At 42.6% G+C, this 23786-nt stretch overlaps 1 protein-coding gene across 1 annotated transcript in view; it reads left to right on the forward strand.

Moving 5' to 3' along the window:
* Positions 1–9665: 9665 nt before the first annotated feature.
* Positions 9666–23786, forward strand: part of WDFY3 (WD repeat and FYVE domain containing 3) — a 150979-nt gene continuing 136858 nt past the window's right edge. The window contains exon 1 of the mRNA XM_033059623.2: positions 9666–9749. The gene's annotated coding sequence lies outside the window, so the exon portion shown is untranslated. The remainder of the gene's footprint in view (positions 9750–23786) is intronic.

Raw genomic sequence — 23786 nt, forward strand, 5'->3', positions numbered from 1 at the left:
TGGAAACAGTGAGAGCCCTGCTCTGGAGGCTGCTCCACAAACGGCTGCTGGTGGCAATAGGACATCTGGAAACCACGTGGAAGCTGCAGATGGTGGAAATGTGGTACGTGGGAAGCATGTGAATTGCTCAGTAAGCCTCTAGGAACAGTGATGGAAACTCCTACATGGTAGAGACCTTCCCTGGGTGTCTCAGGGAGGATTTTATCATCACACTGCAAGCTAGAGCTTATACCCATGCAAAAAATATCAATGTTATTTCTGGGTAGGGAGATTGAGTCACCTTTCAATTTTAGGAATTCTGCTGGGCAGTTTGTGCGACAGAGAAGTAGGAATAGAATTGTAATCATAGGTCATGTAATACAATCCCCTACAGCAGGTACAACTACACCACCATGTCTTGATGACTAAGCAATCTCACCTTTAATTTAGAAGCTTTTTTACTCTGGCAAATGTTCACAGAAATGTGATTCTCAGAGTATTAGGAGTCAGTCACGTGAGCCAATATAATTTGAGTTTTTTGTTTTTTCTTGCCTTCACCCAGTCTGTAGACAGTCATAGAGGAAAAGACAAACCATCTAACTTAATATTATGTTAATTTTTTCCCCAATCAGTATTTCTTGTATAAGATTGCATAAAAAGGTTAAAATCCCCTAAATTAATCCAATATGAGTCTACCACAAATTCTCTCTTAGTACAAATTCTGCTGTGAACACAGGATGTTGTTCTCCACTTTAATCCTAGTATTTGTTTAAATTCTCTTCATTTCTTCCTTTCAGTCATTGTGCTAGTAGAATCTGATCTGAAAACCACTTCCATAGGACTTGCAATAAGTAGGCTGAAGAACCAGCTGTGATTCCTAGGTGAGGAGAATGAGAAGACTCTGTATCTGAGGGTGATTCCCTGCTGAGGGGGAACGAGAAGGATCTGGTGAGTCTATATCACAGAGGCTGAAGGCCAGCAGCTCTTCTCCTGCAGTTCTTATCTTTGACCAAAGGTGAGTCATTTTCATAATAATTCAACATTGTGTCACAAATCACAGAATAAATTAGATCAAAGACTTCCTTATGAGGGATAACTGAGGTTTTGGTGGCCAAAAGATTGGCACCTCTTGAAGATGTTGCAGAATGGTATTACTGCAACAACTGCTTCTGCAAACATTACCTTCTAACTCTTTGGCTTTAGCACAAGCAGCTAAATAGGGCACTCTTCTTCTCCTAAAAATGTGATTTCTGGCTTTCCTTCAAAAGGGAGAGAAAAATCTCCTTGCATGATTTCTCATTAGGTGATAGGGAGAAATAACATTTGAAATGTTTTCTGCACAGGTCCATCTCTGTAATTATTAGAAGCAACTGAATTGACATACATTACTTCCCTCATAAATATCAGTCCTTTATCCTGATTTCTTTCCTGTAGCCTCTTCTGGAAAATGTGATGTTTCAGATGTACTAATGGATACTCCCACTAACCAGCTAGAAGAGGTTATCCAAGCTCTGTTGGCCACTTCCCAGAACACAGATTTTGCAGGAACTGCCATCTCTTTGCTCAGTTGTGACAGTCAGCATTTTATGCTGATGACTCGACAAGAGAATATCCCCGTGCCTTTCTGGTCAGTGCCTGAATGAGGAAATAAAAGCCAGTTGCAGGGTTTGCAGTTTATCTCTTCAGAGGGGACAGGAGGAAGTGATGAGGAGAGCAACCAAATCTGTTGACAGGAAAGATTTATGCTACAAATGAAGGAAAAATCTCAGGAAGAGTTTATGGGAAGGGATTTTTCCAAGAGTCTGTTGGGTGTTTTGAGAGAGCAGGGGTGGCTCATGCAGAGACAGCAAGTGTGGAATAACGCTCAGGACGCCTTCTGTCAAAGGGCCATGAGACTCTGGAGGTTCCTGCGCTTGGTTTCTTACTGCTGACCATGCACAAAGCTGTCAAGTGCTTTAAGGGAGAAAGGATCACATGATGGAAAAGAATAGATGAGAAGATTAAAACGAACATGCAAGCTAGTTTGTGTACTTTTTGATCAGCTGATCTAATGGGGGAAAACAAACTTAAAATCATGCAGGAAACTGCTGCCTTTCAGACCCAAGTCTTATTTTCAGACATGTTGTCCATCTGCAATAAAATAAGTGCACCTGCTAGCCACAAACATTGTTGGGGTGAATGTGCATCTGGCAAAGCAGTGTTCAAACCCCATCCTGTGTGATTGGCCATGTGGCTGACTTGAACTTCAGAAGTGGATTACATCAAGCTGCAACCACTTCTGCTTCAGGGGGTGGTTGAGGGGTCTGCTTCGTTTTCAGAAGCTGACATTCTACATCTGACAGTGGCAAATGGGTGTTGAAAGAAGCCATTCTTTTAGGTAGCATTTATGTATGATTTTTTTTTTTAATTGTAAGGAAGCTGATGCCCGTGTACTGAGCTGGCGGTGGCTTTACTATGGGATATTTGCACGTATCTTCTTCCAGAACTGGTTAAGTATCCATTTTGTATATCAAAAAACTTCTTTGCAAAAGCTTGTTGGCTAAAGTGGTGACATAAAAACGCCAGGAGTCACTACTTTCCTCTTGTGACTGAAGGCAAAGTGCCATTTTTTCATGTTTAAAGTAGCATATGCTAGTGCACAGATGGACAATGGTGCTGGCAGATAATTATCTGCACCCATCTACATAAATCAAGGAAAAGCTAAGACATGCTACATCTTTCTCTTAGCCCTGCAAAAGAGGTTTTGAAATGCATGAGTGCACTGAGCAATGATTGTAGGCCAATGGCTAAAATATTCTGAGAAACTAATTGGGTTTGTAAGGAAATCTCCTGGTATCATGGCAACCTGGGCCCAGAGATTAACACATGCTTGGAAAGCATTGGGCAAGTCATTTTAGAGAGCTGTGTTTTGTTATCCTCAAAACCCCACATATACACCAGGGCTATAGTTTATCTCTACTATAATTCCACTTCTCTGGGCCATGGATATCTGGACCCCTGCTTATTTTAGCCTGGTGTTTTCCCACTCTTCCCATAAGCTAGAAACCTAAAGTGGGATCCAGTGGAGATGTGGACCCTGTAGAGTGGGTTAATATAAGGCACAGGCTCTTTCCAGCCACGTTTCCTGTGGCTTGCTCAGAAGATTTCTTGGTCCTCTATCAATCTACTATAGAAAACTCTCATCATCTCCCTTGGAAATAGCCAAGAGTTTGGCTACTAACTCCTTGGATCACCTTGCAGGCATGATTCAGTTAGTCTGCTTGGAGGTGGAAGTTGTGCAAAACCACTTTAATGTGTGAAATGAAATGCCCTTCCCAGACTGTAACTTGAAGGGAGACTGATGACTGAAGTTGCTGTTAACAAGGCCGCCACAGGCACTGACAAAACTTTTCTGTTGTTTCTTAAACCTAGTTTTATATGACATGGCTAAGAATATTAGAAGGCTTCAAGTTGCTTGATTTGTTCATGGTCAAGGGACTGTCAGAGAAATTACTCCTGTACCACAAGTTAGGTACGCATCTGAAAAATCCAGACTCCCTCCATGTACCCACAAGCAATTCCAATGCTGTTGGAGAGGAAGAAACTCCAAGTTCTTCCAATGCAACATTAGTGATATAAGGATCTAGCTCTGTTTTGAATGAAAATGTAGGGATTTTTTAGGAAAAACATGTATAAAACGGCTGTAGATACATTAAGGCCAGGAGCTAATGGAACATGTTCCTTTTCTTTGCTCAGCAGAGTTGTACAATAAATCCTTTGCAAGACTCCCTGGTCCTTGGGTTTCTCCATGAGTTTGAAGCTGTTCTTAGGTAAGAGTATCTTCCTAGGAAATCAACGGTGTTGCAGGAGTTGTTTATCTGGAAGAGTGAATTTCATTCCTGAGGTTTTGTGATCACTTAGTTACAAAAATGCTGTGTCTAAAAATGAATATAGTATATGAACCACTTTACTCAGTTTATTTCCAGTGGGAAGCTGACCTGCGGCCCTCATGTTTTCCCTTAGTCAAGGGATAAACAAATTCAAGTTCCCAGAAAGAGCTATCTTTATTACATCTAAAATAGAGCAATGTATGGGTTTTAATTCAATCAGTAATTTTAATCTCTCCAAGCTACCATTATGGCTTTCTGTGAAAGCTTGTAAAAATAAAAATATCTTAGACAAAAATAACACTCCCTCATTCGAACACTGTGGAGTGTCTCAGTACATATTTGGCACATCCTCTGAGGCTCCATCATCAACAATCTGAAATAGGCTGATGTAAAAGGCGAATTATAAAAGTAAGTGGTGTTTAGTGTCTGGTCCTGTATCCTCTGAGGCTTCTGACATGCACTCAGTATCATCTACAATGCTCATAAGATAAAATAGTGGGCATTAGAGGCTGGGCAGTGATCATCAAGGTCAAAGTCAGTTCTGCAAAAGAGATGCACTAAATTCCTGTTCTGTTAAACTTTTTCTCTCAACTTGACAGCAAAACCCAGCATCTTCATTCTTTCTCAGATGTGCTTTACAGACTACAAGTTTCTTCTGCTACATAATAGTGAAATATGTATACATGTACATGTGTATATATGGGATATGAGTGCATTTTGCAATCTTTTGTGTGAATATGCATAACTTCATCAAAATAAATAAGGTCTATGTTATTCTCAGTAAGTGACTTTGTTTGAAACTGTCTTTCCTAAAATTGCCTCAAAGACTACATTAATACTTAATGATATTCCTCTTGTGGGAAACCACTGTAAAATGCACTTTTTCAGCCTGTTGTTCAAAGCAACACTTGCAGAATGGTAACACCTCCTAACAACAAAAAGACAGCTGGAGGTCTGCAGGACTGAACCAGCAGCACTGATGCCACTGCAGATGAAGAACACCATCAACATAATCCTTTTTTTTTTTTTTTTTTTCTCCAGAGGCACCAGATGGCAGCATTTTTCCCTCACTGAGTGTGATCTCATCCTCTCAGATTCACTCCTGGGATCATCAGGCTTTGAGGCTTCATAAGCCACAATGACCTCAGCTGAACTGCACCTTCTCTGTTGCCACCTGCTCCTTTTTCCTACTTTTATTGTCATATTCAGGTGGCCTGAACACAATCCAGGCCCTTGTAGTTGTGGTTGCTTTTGCCTGTGCAGGTCTGAGAGTCTAAAAATAATCATTAGCATGCAGGTACGCAAAAATTTACACCCAGAGAATACAACTCTGACCTCTAAATTTTCCATATCCTCTAAATATAAAGTATAATGAAGTTTATTTGATATTCTTGTTAACTACACGTTCTTTTCCATACACACACACGCACAATGTAGCACTTGTTTACAAGCAAGTTTGGCATGTGTCCTTTTCTATCAATGTTTTATTCCTTGAATAATATTTCATTGTGCACAAGTTATGCTCTACTAGACTTGTAACCTCCTTAGCAAGAACTCTGTTCTGGACAAGCAATCGAAAGCAGGGCAGGGATTTTGAGAACTAAACTGCAAGCTCTGGGTTTTTCTAGGTACAGATGTGGCCTAAAGCTTTGTGGGCTGGAAATTTTGTTATCTCACCATCCTCTGTTCTGCTTCTTCCCTTCATCCTCATGTTCTTGCTTTCAATGCTGCTTTGTTAGTCGTTTTGTCTTAGAAGAAACAAAAACTACACATTATGTCCAGCTGTAACAAACTATTCTTAAATCATCCACCTTTACACTTGGCTTCCGCAACACTGGGATGCAAATGTTTATTTATTTGAGCTATGTGACTAACATTGACAGCAGAAAAAAGGCCCCTTTATCCAAACTGGGGTTGGATTGCTGGGCCCCAGAGGGTGAAGGAATAGAAGCCCTGGCTGCTGGTTTCTTTGCCTGTTACTCCATCAGGTTGCTGGTGTTTCTGCTGTGGAGATTGTGTTAATGCTTTACAAATGCTATGAGCTCAGCAGTGGACTATTTGGGGACTGTATAATTTATTAACTTCTGACAAGCAGGCCATTATTTTTCTGAAGAACATGTGTGACAAGGGAATTTACTTTTTTTTTTATTTTTCAAATTTCAGCCAAACTCAACATGAACGTCACAGGACAGGGGCACTAGACCCTTGACAGCCCCACCCTTCCTCTTATTTAATACCAAAAACTATCTGTAAACAAGCAAGAAAGAGGGAGGGAAGAGTAATTCTCAGAGGAAGTATTAAGAATCCTGTATGATTAAAACATTAGGCTGTGTAAATTTGGGAAGGAGTGCTATTTTCTCCTGTTCAAAAAAAAAAAATTATTTTTTTTAAAAACCCTAAAATTCCTTCCATTTTATTTCACTTTCTTGTAGCAATTTCTTTCCAGTTCTGGATTTGCCTGTACTTTGCCATAAGCTAGTATATGCAAAGAGGACAGATGTAGCTTTATGCCCACGATGTGTGAAATAAATGCAATGGAAGTATATAAGCATCTCAGCTGAAAGCACAGTGGCATTGCACCACTGGAAGTCAATTGTGTTGCTTTCCTCTTATGCTCTAAAAAAGAAGGCAAAGAAATTTAAATATATCTCCCTGTTTTTTAATGATTGATGCAATCCCTTGTGCACAGTTGCTTTGCAAAGTGGAAGAAAGATTAACTGTAAATTCTGTAGTCTAACTATAGCACTGTAATTACTATTTCGCACCTTCTCTGAGAAAGACAAGCAGGTACCTGTGATGAGCTTTGTGAGAGGAGAGATGCTGAGAAGGTAAAAAGAGTGTCTGGTGTCACTCAGTATGGAACATTACAGCTTGCCATTATTTATTTTGGAACTGCGACAACTGACCAAAAGATGGGAACTATAAATAGGAATGCAATGAGCATTAGCTGCACAAGAAGAAAAAAAACAGTGTAACTTGGCATGAAGCAAGCAAAATGTGTATCTGGCATAGCATACAGCTGCCCCTGTGACTCCCACTGCCATCCTGGGGGATTTTGCTGATTTCCCACTACTTAAAGGGAATTAGGAACAGCACCATCTCTGCTTTGATTCTTAGTAGAGCTGGCTCAGATAGGTCCTGCTAAACCTTTACCTAAGAAAGATGCAAGTCTCCTCCTACACATAAATTACAGAGAGAAGATTGTTTGTTTTGTGAAGTGTGACTGCTATGTACCATTCACAGGCTGCATCTTGCACAGTAAGTGAAATAACTGTTGGAACAAGCTGATGGAATCAGTGCTTCCCTTTGCAGAATAAAAACACCAAACGGGGCCAAACACTGCCTAGCAGAGTTCATTGTGCTTTTGCTTCTACGCTGGCATGGCTGGAGGATGCACCTGTAAAAATTCAGTGCACGTTAGCTTTGAATGGACTGAGATAGAAACCTTGGAGGTTTGGTAGCAGAAACATATTTTCCACTGACTCCTGAGCTTAGCCTTTGGTCCAGGAGTAAATTGTGTCAGTCTGGTATGTGTTAGCATGTAACTCAACACATTTCCTTCTGTGTATACACTGTTACATGATGCATACAAGACATGGTGAGTGCCCTCAGAAAGGCATCCCCCAAAAGAAAATCTGTAGTTAGATGTTTTGACCATCCTCATTTTCCCTTCATATCCTTGTAACATGGCTTATATGGCCTTAGCCATAGACATATGTAATTTTTTTTCGGTAGCAGACAGTGAAAATTACAAGTCTTAGCATGTGACGTGGGAATAGGAGGCTGCAAAGAGTAGTTGGAAAGAAGTTGTTACAATTCACTATGCCTAAAAAGTAAGCAAAAATAAGAATTTGATTAGGAGGGGCAAAACAAGATACACATAGAGTAAAATTTTTATCCAGAGACACAAGAATTCCAACTGTCTTAAGAGCTTCTGCCACTGATACAGTTGCTGTGACAGGACTATGGCTGATATCCTGTGCCTGATTTCTCTCTAGGAGCTTGTTCTTCACTGATTGTCCTGCCCAGAAAAAAATAAAGGTATTGCAAAGGGACAGTTGGCCCCATTCCAACCCAAACTATAGCCTGGACTGTTCTCCTGAGCTTGACTAGATGTTGCTGCTGCCCACACTGCAAATTTTGAATGCATGAAGGAAGACTCTTTAACAAGTAAAGGTGGCACTGTATTGTGTAGGCAAGGATGTTACACACTTGTCCTTGTTTATTTTGTTTTTAGTAGGAAGAAGAAGGCTTTCTGTATTTGGAGTTATACCTTTGCCTTCAGTGAGTGCTTCTTAGGAGCTGAAGTAGAGCGAGCCTCATTCAAGACATCCATAAGTTTTAAGTGGAGTTTTTCCCACCTGAATGGGACCAGATAATTTCCACTGCCATCTGAACAGCAGAACATCAGCCAGAAAAAACATTAAGTGCATTTACATGTTTGATGCTAAAGGCCAGAGAAGGAAGAATGGATAAATGGTGTTTACTCCATTTGTCCTCAAGCACAACAGAGTACACAGCTTCCTTTAATAAACCCCTATAGCATAGGCAAGAGGCAATAGTCCTGGTTCCTGGTGCTTGTGATAATTTGCCAATAAAACATAGAGGTCTTGGATTGTTTGTGCATTGCTTATTGCAGCTTTTACCCCTGCAGCCAGATTCTCCAAACTGCTATTTTATTTTTTCAATGAAGGCTTCTGAGGGATTTTGTAAACTAAAAAAAAAAAAATGCCCCCAACAAAACTGCTATAGAGTGAATGGCTGCTAGCAGCTGATTTCTTAGAGGAGGTAAGTTTATAAGTGACTGGAAGAAGACAGAAGGGTATATGGTCACACATGTGCAGACACACCTTTGCCCCGCTCCTCTGGAGGGTCCAAGGGCATGAAGCTTGCCCGCAGATGCAGTGACCCCCTGCACTGTGTGCCCAGCACGTGGCTGATGTCCTGCAGACAAAAAGGCTGCTTCCCTTCAGCTGTTGGGAATTTAGCACAACTTCTGGATTGAGTTGGAGAAGGGTAACTATTTCTGTTTAAACATCTGGATCATACGGATGAGACTGGGCGGCAGCACAGGGATACAATCCTCTTTATGGTCGGCACTAGAGATATCCAGTGGACTTTACCTAAATGTACACTTGACAAAGAGCGAAAGGGAAAGGACCTCAAGCCCTGCTCAAGGTTACTTGCTCCGGCATTCACCTGCATTCCCTTCCTCATCCCACATCCAGGTTCCTGCCCGGGACAGCTGCTCGGGCCTGCGGCGGCGGGGCACAGGGGAGAGGACACGGGCGGTCAGCGCCAGAGGAGCGGGAATTGTGTCAGAGAACGGGGAGAAGCCAAACCCACCCCTCCAAAAAGTAAGGTAATCGTAAAAAGCCCCAGAAGGAAGAAGCGGGCCCGCGGCCTGCCAGGACCAAGCGGCTCTCCTCGGGCGGCCTCGCCGGGCCGCGGGAGCGACCGCAGCCAGCCGGGAGTAGTGGGAGGAGGAGGAGGAGGAGCGGAGGGAGGAGGCAGCGCTGGCAGCCGGGCGGGGAGGGGGCACTCGGCGCCGAGGAGGAGGAGGAGGACTAAGATGGCCACCAGCCGCCGCGGGGAGCGGCCCCGCTCCCTCCGCGGCCCCCTCGGCGCGGCCCGGCCTTGATGGGGCCGGGACGACCCCGGCGCCCGGACGGTGCAGCAGCGGCGGCGGCGGCGCGTCCCGCCGGAGCCCGCCCGGGGGGAGCCGCCCTCCCGGCCCGGCCCGCACCGCCCGGCCGCGGCCGCCGCGCCGCGTAACCCCCCGAGCCGAGCCCTGCTCGCGGAGACAGCGCCGCGGAGAGAGGAGAGCCAGGAGCGACGGACCGCCTGCCGCCCCCTCCCCGGGCCGGCACAGCGGCACCGCCGGGACCCCGCCGCCCCCCGGTGAGTGCCCGCCGCCCCCCCGGCCCCGCCGCTTTGTTGCGCCGCCGGCGGGCCCGGGGAGACCCGGCGCCCCCTCGGCCCGGCCGCAGGCCCCGCTCCCCGGGGATGCCGAGCGGCCGGGCCGGGCCGGAGGAGGGGGCGGCGGCGCAGGTGCCGGGGGCGGCCGATCATTGTCACTGCGCGGGCACCCCCTCCGGCTCCAGGGCAGGGGCTGTGCGGCGAGGGGGCCCGGGGGAAGCCCGGGGGTCGCGGTGGAGCCCCGTGGGCGCTGGGCCGCTCCGGCCGCCTTTGTTGTGGCTGGGGCGGGAGGTTTTCCCGCGGGAGCCCCGGCGGGGTGCGGGAGGGGCCCGGCAGCCCCGGCCCTGGGAGGCCTGCAGGGAGCCTGGGGGTCCCCCGGGCCGCCGCGGGCACCGGGCGGCTCAGATGCGGTGGGTCGGGTCGGCTTTTCCGCCCCGCGTTTTATTTTGGTTTTTTCATGCGGGTGCTGATTTTGGCGGCAGCCTCGAGCTGCCGACCCCGCGGTGCGGCAGGGATATTGAAGTTACAGAGCCCGACAGGTTTGTCCCCGGGGACAGGGGGGGTCGTGGCTCCTGGAGGGTTCTGAACACGGTATTGGGGGGATTTGCGGGGTTGCTGAAGTACCTGCTCCTTGTCTTGAGCGTGGTTTTCACCCTGCAGTTCTGGGAGGTGGTCCACGCAAATGGAGAGGTTTGCATAGAGAGCAGTCAGTAGTGCTGGGTGCTGAAACCCTGTGTGATGTTCACCTTGAAAGATTAGCACTATAATTTCTAGCTGTGTCTGCATAGCAAAACACTTCTGGAAGAAGTGCAGAGGACTAGAGGTATTTATTTTGACCTATAGTTTCATAAATGATTTTACTGAAATTTTTTGGCTAACTAGAGTAGCTTGCAAATTTCAGTGTAGACGTGTGAATCCTAGCCTTCTTTTAATGACTGAATTTTGGTTTCTTGGTAACGTAGGTTTATGATGAGGTCCATGCATGTCTACATATTGGACTGTGAAATTCTACTGTGAAAAACAAGTGGTGGATTTCCTGTTAAGAAAAGTAAATTTTGCATGTTGTACCTAACAGAAGTTATTTTTCTCCACCAAAGCTGGGTTGCTCCCTGTTGCCTGTGCATGCCTCTGTGTCCAGTTATGGCTGTACAGCTATGGGATGTTCCTGAGCTCACAGACTCCTATGGATCCAGTCAGACTCTGCAGAGAGCCAGCTTGATTTCATCCTTGGCACATTTTGATGACAAGCTAGCAGTATCTTGAAGTAGGCTATGTGAACAAACTGTGCAGGCTGCATGAACTGACATTTCTGCAATATCTCAGTCATCCTGTGCAGTCTTGGTAGACATACAGCAGCTGAAGATATGAACTTACCTGCTGTAGGAACTGGTCAGTGGCAGTGAGCCAGCCAAGTCCCTTTCTTTGTTTGGAGGCAGGCAGGGATTGTGTCCTGAAGTGTATCCATGTTAACATGGTGTTGTGGCTTTGCTCCATGGCCGTGGTCAAGAAGTGTTGGCACGTTTGGACTGTGAGTGGGAGTTTCCTCACTATGTGGTGTGGGTCTGTTGAGCTCAATTGGAGCCAGCTCTGCAATACTCAACTCTGTTGGTAACAAGGTGTTTTGGGTAGAAGAATCTACAAGTATCAGATTGGAGGATAGTGAATGGTATTCTTCAGTTTGCATGAGTTTGCTAGGAACTGGACACATTTGCTTTTTTTGGTTTGTTGGGCAATTTTAGGCTGCTGGATTTGGAATAAGAATGTAGTATGTTTTAGATTTTGTGGTCATATTGCATCTGTCAGCCAGCTGATTATCTAGTTAAAGCAAGTTAAGCACAGTGCTGCTGTGACTTAATATCTTCAGCACCCACTTGAAAATGTATTACAACATTTCTATATCAAGGTTTAAGTAAGACTTAGTGTGTCCAGTCAATTGTTTATTTCCAGTTCAGTCCATCAAGATCAGCTACTTGGTAGCACTGCTACCTCACAGTACTGTGGGAAAAGAACATTTATCTTTTTATTCAAAATGGTAACAGAAAGATACTAAGTAAAAAAAAAGATATTTCTTGGTAACTTCAACCTTGACATAACAAGGCAACATTACCTTGTTGCATCTTGGCTCAGGAGTGGTCTGAGAAGCCCAGCCATCTGTGTGGCTGTGCAAACCTTGGTACTTGTGGGAAGATGGTTTGTAAGGATAGTGCAGGAGGCAATTTTCCTCAGTGAATTAAAGCTGTACTGATTGCAGAGAAGTGGAGACAGTCTTGCCTGCCCAGTGAGGATGGAGGTTATAAGAGAGTGGGTCAGCTGGTCAAGAACAAGTTGTGGTTGCAGATGGAGTTGGAGCTTGAGACTCAGAGTGTGCTGCAGTTTGGGATGGAGTCTGCTGGCAGTGCTGTGAGGAGGAAGGGACATGTGGTCGTGCAAGGGACAGAGAAGGTGAGAAGATGTGTGAGGGACAGACAGGGTTAGGTGGCTGGGTAAGGGACAACTTGGGGTTAGCCAGTCATGCAGAAAGGAGAGAAGGTGGTGGTGGTGTGTGAAGCTGCCTGTGAGGAAAGGAATCAGTGCTGTGTGGAGTTGCCTGAGACAAGTCCATTGAGAGAAGGCAGGAGAAGTTTTTAATAAAGAACTGATGATGGTGTCAGTCCAGTCCATCGTGACATAATTACTACAGGTAGTTAGCTCTGGTTTAGTGGAGCTAAACTGCCACAAGTGTGCAGGATGAGCAGGTCTTCAGGATGTATTGATGTGTGCTGCTGTTGGAGGAATTCAACAGTGTGTTTCACATCCACCAACCTTGCATTAACTAATTCATAGTTTTCCCTAAGTGTTCTGTAGGGTTTTTAGTGTTCGGGAAACTTCAGTGGTGCTTTATGTGCAGGGATGGGGGTGAGTGTGGGCAGATGTTCTGCTTGCCCTTTGAAATGCTCAGGACTGTCATGAGATTGTTTGGAAATTTTGGTGTTGGAACGTGGTGTTTCACTTCCCAAATGTTGATATTAACTCTTCCATGGCTGAGTTCTGGGCATTCACTTGGGTTTCTGAAGATGCCCTAACCTGAAAAACGTAAAGAGAAAATAGTGATTTCCCCTCGGTTGGTTAAATTGCCAAAGGAGATATCTGTTCTTGTTAATTGGCAGTTTTGTCCATGTTTGTAAGTGATTTTTAAGTCCCTATTGCAAAATAGTGGAAATACTGTTTCAGCAGTGGCCTTTGACTTGCAGGACTTCCTGCCATGAGGAAGTCTTGTGTCATTTGTCCAAAATAAACAGATTTTGAAGAGTGCAGATAAAGTGTGCTGTGAGAAACCATGCATCCAAGTCAGAATTTACCCCCTATTGCTTGCTTTTCTGATAATTAGTATCATGGAAGGCTATTCTTATGATATGTTCCTGGAATGTAAGTTGCATTTTGTAATGGGAAATAGAATTTTCTGTTGGTCCGCAGTACAATTTCTGGATATGTGTGTAGGTGGATAACAAATTATTTCCTCGTGGAAATACAGCTTTTAATACAGAAGCTTCTTACTTCACTGGTTTCCTTTTTGATTCTTTTTTTCATGCTGGTGGTGTTGCTGATTGCAATAGTGCGCTATTCAAAATGTACAAGTGACCAACAGCTTGAGTCTTTAAACCTTTGTGTGTTGAAGGACTGAGGTGCATTGATGCAAGATTGCCATATCTCCTAGAACAGCTCTTTTTAACTTTGTTATTTTGTTTACAGTTTCATAATAACAGGAGCTACACAAGAGTGAAACTGTTTATCTTCTGTTGGAGACTTTGCATTCTGCTGCTGGACTCTTCATATCTTGTCCAAGCTGGGGAGGAGAAAACAGGACATAATTATAAGGCCCCTGTGCACATTTGTTTTAAGCTGCTGTCCCACAGACAGTACAGAAAGTGTTGCCATATCCTTTCTTTGGGTACAAAATCCTGCTGGCAGGATGTAACATTTTAACTGAAGTCATTGGTGAGGAGGTGAGAGCAGCTTCTTGGCTCAGGTGAGAGCACTGCAATCTTTGCAGGACTGAGTATGTGTTAGTGGTGATCCAGCCTTGAGAGCATCTGTTTGGCAAGCACCCCATGTTTGATGAGGCAGTAGTGCAGGCTTTGGCTTTTTGGCCACATCTCCTGTTCTTCCAGATATTACAGGTGAGTGTGTGCAGCACCTCCCTGGTACAAACAGGGACTTGGTGACTGCTCTGAGGACTGGATGGCAACATCTTGCTCAGGAGGCCTTGGCATGGTCTCAGGTGCTGGTGTCACTGTTGGGGGAACTTCCTTACACCTGCACGGAGCTCTTGGCTGGTATTGAGGCTTCCAAAACAAGTGTGAAGAGCTGCTTTGTCAGTCCAAATAAGGAAGAATAGGTCTTGTTCCTTTTCTGTTTGCTTTGCTCTAAGAATGCAGGAGGTTTGGTTTTGTTTCGGTTGGGTTTTTTTTTTCCCCTTTCCTTTAAGCCTTTTGTGAGTGAAGATGACCTACATCTTTTGTTTTTTCCCATGAACAGCTCTGGGGCAAAATTTTCTGATTTTTGTTCTGTGGGGAAATGTGCAATTGACATGATTTTTGACAATTGTGCAGATGTTTTTGAAATTTTGAATGAGAGCGGAGAATATTTTGGACTTTTTTATGGTGTATTTTTTCTTTTTATTCTCTCCCTACCTGTTGAGCAAAGCTGTGATGGTGGATGTAAAGCTGTGTTGAGATTTGCAGGGGAAAAAATAAAGTTTGATGTTTCTTTGGAATGACTTTATTCCAGTGAGAACTACATGCCATCTTTTGGGATCTTTCTCATTTGAGGAAAGAGGGGCTTGCCTGTTTTGCTGGTTCTGGTGTTTCATCACTACCCTGTGATGGATTTCTGCCTGTCTTAAGTATGTGACTTGTAATGCTTCTCACATATCGCCAAATAGGAGCAGATCTGCAGAACTTGCTCATGTAAAAAAATGCCTTCTGAAATTTCAAATGCAGTAGAGCAGTGTTGTGCTAGGAAAGAGGGAATTGTGTGGGAGCCATAAACAATAAGGGATATTGAATGGTAGGAAGGCAGGTGGCTTCTCATTTCTGGGCAAATTTTAAGAAATATCAGTGGAAGATGAGATGAATGCATCTGGGTTGTAACAATCAGATATGCATTAATACAATATTTAGTTCTTATTTCTTCACAAATATTGTTATTTCCATGTGTTTTTATTACAGTATGGCATGGAAAAACTTTGATCAGGTTGGCTAACCTAATGTACAGAAAATAATGAATTTGAAAACACATGGAAGAAGTGGGTTTTCCATGTGGCTTATTTTATCCCTTTCTCTCTTGCTCTACAGAATTTTTTTGTTGCACTGGAAGCATGCAAGAGATAAATTCCTGCTTTTTCAAACTGGGTGGGTATTTATCAGTTACGTGGGTAACTTAAGCTTCATTTTCCAATTCTAAGACATCTGCCTTAGGGAAGTCAGATCCTTTTAGCTATAAAGCTGGTCCCTCTATTGAATCATCCATTTTCTTACTAATGGCTGTGACAGTTTTGATTTTGAATGTGTATTTGAGGATTTGTAGTGAAGGATTTCAGAGTTAAGGGGGAAATTGTTCCTTATCTTAAACCAGCTATATCAAATAAGCAAATGAGAAAAAACCCCGAACCTTCAGAGCTGACAATTTGGTAGTGCTAAGATAGACACATGGCTAGAAGGAGAAGATACTCCTACACGTTCTTAGGTGTTTTGGGTTTTTTTGGGGTCTTTCAATTTTGGAACGTGATGACTTCAGTGAGAGTGTGGATCAGTAGCTCTTGAGAAAAATGTACATCTGGCTTTCTATTTCACTGCAGCTTTTGTCAGAGTTATCACCATGGGTATGAGAGAGTAGCTCTACCTAGTGCTGCTTTTCTCAGTATCATTCTGCCAGGTGGAATGTGGGTGCAAGTGAACCACATTTTATGTTCTTATATTACCAGATGATTTATTATTTTCATATGAAGACGTGATAAAAAAATCTCAGTGTTGTCCAAAGCAGGATGGTTTGATTTGTGTGGAGTAATAGGTGATGGGATGTTGCTTCAGAAAGTGGAGTGTGTTTGAATGCCATGGTGATAAATAGTGTTGCTTCTTATCCCTGATTCTTGCTGAGAACCAAAATCTGAGCTGTAACAGGAAGAGAGGGTTTGTACAGCAGGAACTTCCTAAAGTTTGTGTTTGGTTATTTTGCACTGTAAGCATATCCTTTTTTTTTTTTTAGTTTGAGATAAGGGAAATAGAAGGAGAAATTGCAGGGCTAGGCAAATGCTTAGGGTATCCAGAAGGTATGTTGTTTAAAGGACACAGAGGGATAAAATATGCCAAAATATCAACTTGGCTTGGTAATAAAACTTTTCTATAGACTTTTCAAGTGCTTGGATGATGGGAAATCCCGAAAGGGAGACTGAGTGTTCAGAGTGCCTTAGGTAAAGATCCCTGAGAAGGTTAATCAGATCTAAGTGCACTTGGCATAATGAGCCTGAGCTTTTGTCTGAGGTTTATTAGACCAGTGGGGAGTATTGGCCTGCAGTAGGAGAGCTGTTCTAGGGGAAGCTTGTTTTTATGATATGGAGGCATCAGTACCAGTTCACGTGATTCCTGCAGCCAAAGTGTGCAGAGCAGAGAGTGAGTGATGCATAGAAACAAACTCAGAAGTGGTACTTAAGTTTCAGGGAAAAACCCCCAAAAAACAAACAAAAAAGCATTCCCCAAAAGCCCCAAGAAAAAACCCTAAAAACCAAAAAATGGAACTGAGCAGTTGCCTGAAGACAACTAAAGCAGTGATGGGAACCAAGAGTCAGGAATTCACCACCTTGATAGCGTTCAGAGTGCCATTGATGATCTTAGGATTTGGTTCTGCATTTGTATGCCTGCCAAGGCTTGTTTACTTCTAATGGGATTTTAAGGAGGTCCTTGGGTCTTCAAGTGAGAGCCAGAGACAGGATGAGGCCTTGGTTTGTATTTGCATGAGTGCATAGAGTGCAGAATGTATCACGTGGCAGAATGACAGATAAAACAGGTAAAGAGTGCATTTCTTAATGTAAAAATTGTACCTTTTGATGTTCTCAGAGTTGAAATGTCATGGTGTAGGCCTTCAGGAGTGAGATTGGCTCAAGTTAGGGCCTTTAAAGCATTGAAAGCACAAACTTTTTTTGATTTTGAGCCTTAAGCATGCAGTTGTCATTTTTTTCCCGCAACTATGAGGGTTACATCATCTTAGGAATCTTCACATGGCAAAATGTTCTGGGCTGGTGTGCCACAGGTATAATGAGATTGAGAAGATTGTGATCAGAACCGGTAACGTTCTTGTCATCACTGGTTTCCTGTCTGATAAATTGACTGAGGAGGAGTGAAATTTATTTTATTTGGGGAGTTTATTTACACTTGCAGAAGAAAGGATGCCTCTCTGAACAGGCAGAAGTAAACATTCGTTATAATTTTATAAGCAGTCATGTGGAATAGGCATAGAGACTGTTTTGGTATTGCATCACAAGTTAAATACTAATACTTGAGTCAGCAGCTGAGCACTGAGCCACAGTACAAATGTAAAAACAAAGTCTCTATGGATATGGTCTAAGAGAATGCTAATTTGCTTGTTAATTAGGTTTGCAAAAGTTTCTTTTTAACAGTTCTGAGCAGTGAGCCTAAGCTAGTGACGAATACTTAATTTAGGTTTTGAGTGGGTCATGAAGTAACCAGGGAGTATCTTTTCAAGCTTTTCATTATTAGAGTTTGTAAAGGCACCGTAGCAACATGTCTTACTTTGACAGTAGCAATTTCTGGAGACAGAAATATTTTGCTTTCATTTCTTTCCAGCAACATAGCCATGTTCCCAGCAGTGTTGGATCAGGATAGGGGAGACCATGGCTTCCCTGTTGTCTGTTGAAAGCCCTTTTAATTTGACTGGTGATGTTTTTGTACAGACAAAACTGGATGTGCTGTATAAGTAGCAGGATTTTTTTTTTTTTAATTACTTGGACAGTGTCAGGGTTTATCCTCAGCCAACAGCCAAGCCCCATGTAGCCACTTGCTCACTTGCACTGCACAGGAATGGGGAGGGAACCAGAAGGGTAAAAACCAGAAACCTGTGGGCTGAGATAAAGACAGTTCAACAGGGTAAGCAGAAGCCACACACACAAGCAAAGCAAAACAGGGAATGAATTCCCTGCTTTCCCCTGGGCAGGCAGCCGTTCAACCATGTCCAGGAGAGCAGGACCCAGTTGTGGCTAACTTGTGAAGACAAACACCATAATTCCAAATGTGCCCCCTTTTCTTCTTCCCCTCACTTTATATACTGAGCATGATGTCACACGGTCTGGAATGTCCCTTTGGTCAGCTGGGGTCACCTGTCTGGGCTGGGTCTCTTCCCACCTTCCCAGGCAACCTCAGCTGCCTTGCTGGCATGGCTGGTACAGAGAGCAAAAAAGGCCCTGGCTCTGTGTAAGCTCTGCTCAGCAATAACAAAAACATCTCTGTATTATCAACCCTGAGTTCAGCATAAATCCAAAACACACCCCCATACCAGCCACTGTGAGTAAAATTAACTCTGCCCCAGCCAAAATCACCACATAAAGTTTCCTGGTGTGAATTGGGATAGCCTGCTGATCAGTTAAACCCTTGAAGTTATAACCCATTTTTATTTCAGTAAAGTATGTATGTACATATTATATGCTTCATATACAGGTGATTATATGAATGTCTAGGTTTTTGTTTGTTTGGGGTTTTTTTCCCCCTCCTTTTTAATAAAAGGAAGCAGAAGAGGTGTGTGTGCTGCAAATAATGTACATGGAAAGATCTTTTTAGTCTAGCTGTGTGTCTTTCTATTGTGATCCTTTATAGAAGGAGATCAATATAGCTGATGTTTTTCTGAAGTGGCTCAGATTAAGTAGAGAATATACCAAGGTGAGGCTTTAGGTTCCTCTGGCACAGACAGAATAAATTTAAAGGATGAAAACTCTCCTCCTTTTTCCTTTTGATCTTCTTTTCCATCATCCTTTGCAGGATGAAGTTGAACTTACCACCTGTGTCAGGATGAACATTTAAAATGAAAACATGATAGTACAAAGTATGGAAATAAGCTTATTTAAATTGTTTAGGAAAAGAAAAGGATACCATCATGAGTAGATGTTCATATTGTGTGGAATTCAGTTTAGAATTGTCTTGTTGCATTAAGCTGAGGGTTGTGGTGCTGAGGTGGAAATCCCTAGACCTGCTTATTGTCTGCCTTTGTAATACTCTTCAAAATGAGTAGGAAAGTGGAGCACCTCAAGCACTGCAGAGTTGTAGTAAATTGAAATACATTTTCTTGACTTGGGTTGAATAGACTGACTGCTGCTGTCTCTGAATACTCGTCTTTATTATGTGATGTGAGGAAGGACTCATCTTAAATTTTAAGTTCACCTGGAAAAGTTTGAACACACCAGACAAATATTGGTTGGAAGGGACATCTCTAATTGTGTTTGAAGCAGGATATTTGCAGAGGTTGGGAGCATGGTGTCTAGAGGCCTTTTTACAGAAAGAGGTAAGGGTATGGGACAAGCTTTCAGTGTCTTTTAAATGGCAAATGAAAACATGGGAATCTTTCCTGTCCACTGTGAAGCCCAGTGGCAGATATAGGCAGAGAGTGATTTTTTTCTCTTTTTTTTTTTTCCATGTATTACTGAGGATAATAAGACAATTTTTTCATGTGGTAGGCTATGAAAGTACTGGATATTTTCCTGTAACTGTTTTTTTTTTGTCCACTATTGGGCTTATAACTGGTCTGTTGCCCAGACTTCTCTGTTTGCTTGTGGAGTGGTGGGCAGCAGTGATGTGCCAGCAGCTGTGAGGTCCTGGCAGTGTCTGAAGGAAACCTTGTTGGAAAGTTAGCACAGCTTGTAGAGAGCTCTTACCTCTGTCCCAGAGAAAGCAAGCTGCTTTGGTGCATTTAAACAAATTAACTGCAAACAAGTGCCCTTTGACCCTTTTACTTGGCTTAAGGTGGATGTTCAGAGAAATGAGCTTGCACTTAATCAGGTGGAGAAGGACTGGAGCTCGATCAGGAGCATGCTGACTTGACTGAAAGTTTACTATTAACTTGGAACATGCAGAGAACATTAGTCAGAAGTCACTTTCTTGTTAAAGCATCAAATAATGTTGGACAAGAAGTCTCTGAACAGCCCATGTTTTTAAAAGAATGGCACTCTTTGGGGTTCATGAATGGTGTTGATATTTAAAGAAGAAAAATAGGTACATAAAGTTGCATTTTCTTACAAATGTATGACGACTCTCCTTGAGTAGTTTTCTGTATAAATGTTTCAGAATGTCCACATGAATGGCAAATGGAGGTGTGATGAAGACCTATTTTTTTAAATATTATTTTCTCTTTAATTAAAGTATTACTGTTATTTTTGTAGTTTGGATAAGATGTATTTGTTTGCATTTATCTTGAATTTTGTAGAATTCTTTTCACCTTCTTTTTAATTGCTGTTTATATGGTGATGTCCAGTTTGCCAGTTAACAAGCAAAAATCTACCAATAAAAAGTCAAACCAGCAAAGTAGATCCCTTTCCCTCTGTCCCTAGTTTCTTTGTTAATAACATATAAGTAGGAGAAGAAAAAGCCTAGTCTAGCAAACAAGGCACGAGGATTTTGTTCTGACCATTTTACTGTGACTCTCAGTGTTTGGATTAAAATTAAGTTTTGTGTTACCCTCCAGCTCTCTGCTCAGATACTGTAAGAATAATGGTTAGGCTGACCTGTGTGGAGTCTGTGTGCTTACAGATACTGCATTAATACTGTTTCTTGTTCCTCCCTTGCAAAAAGAAAGTGGTATTCTTTTTTTCATTGCTATTCTTAAGTGTTTTGATGTTAGTTTATACCATTTTTAATGAGTACTCCTGAGATGGGACTCCTCTAAGACCTCACAGAGAATGTTGAACAGGTCTGGGAGGAGGATGGCAAAACTTCATCATGAGCTGAAGGCTTGTACTGAGTATGTTGGCTTGTACTACTGTCTCAAAGTTTATACCTCTTAATAGGTTACTCTTATTTTCTGTTTGTTTTGAGATGTCATGTTGATTCATCTTGAAGAATATCCCAATCTAAATTAATTTTTATTTCAATAAAAAGGCATGGTAAATGAGGAGGAGAGGAAGAGGGATAAGGACAGAGAACATGGGCGTTCCAAAGCAGTATCTGAAAAACGTGTGTGCTGGAGCACTATAATTACAGTACATGACATCTTTTCACTCTGTGTGGTGTCCTTTCTTAGTTAAAAACAGCTGCTTTTTGAAGAATCTTGTGCTTCATTGGTGATGATCAACTTTGGATGACTGTAGTGTTTTTTGCAGTAAGAAATTATCTCTATAAGCAGTGCTGCATTGGTTGCAACATCTTTTATTTGAATGGAAATTTCTCTTTTAAGAAATTCTGTGTAATTAATGTCTGTGAGCAAAGGGGGAATCTTACATAGTTAATAATGTGTTCTTCTGGCCCAGTTACCACTCCTAAGAGGCTTCATTTTCATACTGGAAGTGAGTTTGCTCACTTTCCAGTATGTGTTGTAATGCCATTATCTGCTTGGTCCAAGGATCCTGAGCTGTGTAAATACGATCTGCATGCAGGGATGAGAACCCAGGCTCTTTTTAACTTTATCTTGACCTTCAATAATAAATTTAGCTTTCAGTAATAAAATACATTTAAGTGTTTGGTAGTCATTTGTATTCTGGTTGCTCTCTTGAGCTATAAGAAGGCTGACCTTTAGATGTCTCAGAGTTGTCTGTTGGCATGCTGGTTTATGCAGGAATATTTCTTGCCTTCTTTGAAGCCCTCCCCTCCTTCCCCAGTTCAGGGATGCCTCCTGCTGCATCCAAGGGTCACGTAGCTCATGTTGCCATGGGCTTGCTGGTTCTTTAGGGATTTGTGTTCTGTGTGTTCAGATCCCTTCTTCCCACCCTGGTTTCTAGCATGTAGCCATGCATTTGGAGGTACTGAAATGGGTGTCCTTGGAAGGTGCCCTCTCTGCAAAGAGACGCCAATAATTGTATCCAAATAATTGGTTTATAATTGCCACCTACTCCCATAGTGTGCTCATCCAGGGGCATGAATTACTGGCTTCTATTTCTTGTGTTAGGTGGTGTACCTTTAATGTGATTAAAGGGAGGTTGCTGAGCTAAAGGTATCAGTTTAATGATGCTGAGCAGCACGTGCCAGCTCTGGTAATGAATGAGTGTATTCATGTGAAGATACCATGCTTATCTCAAAGTGATCAATTTAGTGGTGCAGGTGAGATAGCAAGTATAAATGTTTTTGAGAAAGATGTCTGGCAAATCTGAACTAATGCAGCCTGTCTAAATAACATTATTGTAGTCACAATTCAGTCTCAAAATGATAGAAATTTCATTACTCAACCCAATAGGTGAGGACTTGGAGGGAGTTGGGGTTTTGTGTCTGTTTGTTTGGTTTGTGGGGTTTGGTGTGTGTTTTGTTTTGTTGGTGGTGGTGAGTGTTTTTTAATTTCCTCTCAACAGTTTAAGCATGTCAAACGATTTCAGAATGAGAGGTCCTTCCAGTACTAAACCAGTTTGTTTCTTTTTGGCTTCCAGCATGCTGGTTGTATTGTCAACAGAGTAGGGAGATGAAAGTGGAGACAAAGCAGTGCCATTTGTGCTGCAGTAGGTCTTGGAAGACACTTTCTCTTCTGAGCTATCTTTATAGATCTGCGAGCTTAAGAAAATTGTGTTGCAATCATCGTGCAATACTCTTTCCCTCATCATCTTTCAGTTTAGGAAATAGCACTAGTCAGTCTCACTTGGACACAGGCAGAGATTTGTCCCTGCTTTTTAATTGGATGAGAAAGTTTGGTAAATTTAAGAGGGAATGTTTATTTTGTGCCTCTGTTTACTCTTCAGTCACCCCGAATGTTTATTTGTACTCTTTGTTGCCTTCCTCCTTCCCGTGGCTGGTTGGTGACACCTCGTTGCCCCTGTACCCTGTTGGGCACTTCTTGCTGCATGGTGGAGTTCTCCCTTTGGGCTGGTGGAGGAGGAGGTGCTCTCTGAACGTGCCTTACATTATCAACATGGCTATGGGTTTTTCAGCCACTTCCAGGTGGAATGCTGACAAGTCTGGACAGGCAGATGGAAGGAATGTGTCAGCTTGCCACAAGTGAGAGCCCAGCTTAGTGACCCATCTCTGTTTCACAGTTAGTGTTTCTCTTCCAGTGCTTGTAAGTCTGGTATGTGCGTGCTACTGTTGCTGCTGGGAGTGCTTTAAATGAAACAAATGCTTTAATTCCCTTTCCTGGCTCTGTGGATTTTTTTGTTTGTTTGTTTTTTAATATTTTGCTCTTGCAAAAAATGCTTATGAGAGCAAGCAAAGGAGAGTTGTGTGTGTGACTCTGCTGGTTTGTCAGAGCATTTATTTATCTGTTCTGTTGGTTTGAGAGATTTTTTTGGAGTCTTTTTTGTGCAGCATAATCTCAATTGTATGCCGATCCTGATCTGCCCTTGAAAGAAAATTATGCTTTATGGACTTTCTGCAGGTCTGTTGCTGAACCAGACTGCTGGGCTTCTGTTTTAAAACAAATGCTTTGGATTCATGCCAAAATATTGCTTGGAGAAAGTTTGCTACAGAGAATTCCTCCAGTGTTCTCGTGGAAATGTGTCAAAGCAGGGGAGAAACTACAGATAGCAGCATGGGCCTGATGTACTTGGACCCATCTCAGAACTTGCTCCTCCTCCCTTTTTATTTTTATTTTTAATATGGAGATCTTATTAATTATCATTAAAAAATCAAAGAGAGAATACACTGAAGACTAAAGATATTTTATTTCTATCTTAATTGCTTATAGTAATTTCAGGTCATCTAAATCCAGGATATCATTGATGTTCAAAATATTATTGCTTTTTAAAGACAAATCTTTTGCTGTTATTTTTTTTTAGCATATACATGCATAGGTAATTAGAGATCAGCATAATTGTTTCTGATTAATAGAATCTGGAATGGTTCTCTTTTG

Source organism: Catharus ustulatus, chromosome 5 (genome assembly GCF_009819885.2).
Source record: "Catharus ustulatus isolate bCatUst1 chromosome 5, bCatUst1.pri.v2, whole genome shotgun sequence".
Classification (NCBI taxonomy): domain Eukaryota; kingdom Metazoa; phylum Chordata; class Aves; order Passeriformes; family Turdidae; genus Catharus; species Catharus ustulatus.